Source organism: Hyaena hyaena, unplaced genomic scaffold (assembly GCF_003009895.1).
Source record: "Hyaena hyaena isolate Hyena2069 unplaced genomic scaffold, ASM300989v1 scaffold_436, whole genome shotgun sequence".
Lineage (NCBI taxonomy): Eukaryota > Metazoa > Chordata > Mammalia > Carnivora > Hyaenidae > Hyaena > Hyaena hyaena.
Window position 1 is genome coordinate 1,303,510 of NW_024081068.1, and position 1,828 is coordinate 1,305,337.

Consider the following 1,828-nt stretch of genomic DNA (forward strand, 5'->3'; position numbering starts at 1 on the left):
TCAGATCATCAAATTTCTCATCCTTTGGTTTGGTTTGGTTATATTCTTGAGGACTTAAATTCAGATTATTTTGTGTAGACTCAAGTCAAACTTGTCTTACTTTCATGTTCATATTGTGGAGAGAAATTAGTTTTTTTTTAAATTTAATGTTATTTATGTCTGAGACAAACGGAGCACGAGCAGGGGAGGAGCAAAGAGAAAGGGAGACACAGAATCTGAAGCAGGTGCCAGGCTGTTAGCACAGAGCCTGACGCAGGGCCTGAACTCATGAACTGTGAAATCATGACCTGAGACAAAGTCAGATGCTTAACCAACTAAGCCACCCAGGCCCCCGGGGGAGAAAGTAGTTTTAACCTATTGAAATAATAAACAGATATAAAAACACCAGAGAATATTTAAAGTCCCAAAGAAATATTAGCACTACAAATTATCTTTTTTAAAAAAAAGTCATGTGGTAGCAATAAACAGTTTAAGCAACATTTAGTATTTTGGTCAGAAATTTGCTAGATGTTCTCTAATTCTGTTTTCTACTCTTGGGCACACTGGAATATCTCAAACTCTTCTCCAGTCAGATGGGGGCAAGGTCGGCACACTGGAATTTCTCAAATCTTCTGCAATCAGACTGCGGCAAGGTAAGTCCTTTCTGGCCAGTACATTATGAATGAAAGTAATGTATGCTTCTTCCGAGCATGGAAGAAAAATTCTCCGGTAATATTCTAAGTCCTGCAATCTCCTGACTGGACACTTGTTTTGCAATCAAAGTTTTCTTAGAACACAGTTAGGTTTAGTTGTTTGCAAATATCTATGACTGCTTTTATGCAACAGTAACAGGTTGGGTATTGCATCAGATATCCTACAATAGGAAAGCATAAAATATTTTCTATCTGACCCTTTACATTAAAAAAAAAAAAGTTTGCTGACTTAAAAGTTAGAAAGAGGGTCAAAGACTGACGACTGTGATTAGAAGAAAGAAAAGAGTTAGTAGTGCTAAGGGAGACATTTCAGAGATTTATGGCTTGGAATGGGAATGATCCATGGTGTAGCTATACATCTGAGTTGTTAAAGTGATATAAAGTAAATTGATGTAATGGAAATATATGATAGATGTCTTTATATATGTAAATAGTGAGACTTTCTATGCCAGTTTGGGTTATACATGGAGTCACACCTATTTGCTGCTGTTGTTGTTTTTTAAATAATTTCTGCAGCCTACAATGGCATATGAGCAGTAAGTGCATCATCTGTCTTTCTCTAGACTCCTTCACCACCTCAGATTAGGCAAACCTGCTATGAACTTATTCATGGCATGCCAATGATTCTTTGCCAAACTAAAAGAGAAGTAGGGTCTTAATCAGTTTACTAATCTTGTTACTTTTTACAGTCACATAAGGGAGCCTCTGGATACACCCTGCACAGGTCAGTGGGTGCTATTGGTTAACAATGCTGGTGTAGTATATTCTTGCAACCCTGAGTTGTGACTCTGGGCTGAATACCAAAGAGGTAGTTTACTTTGACATACATGTAAGTTCAGCAGTGTTGTTCTTGGGCAAGTAGTCTTGAGGAGCTTCAAACATTAGCTATAAACTAGGCTAAAATCAGTTCCAATCAACAAACTCATAAGTTGTATTTTGTATTGGTGGGAAATCATCTGTCTAGATTCTTCTACTTATCAACCAAATTTTTATTTTCAAGACTCATTGCTATTTCATGCTTTTTACCTTGACCAGAACGTCCCTAGAGTCAGTATGCAAATAGGTTCATTCTCTAACCCTGAGCTCTGCATAGAGGTGGATTTTGCTAAATCACATGGAAAAAAAATCTTGTTTCA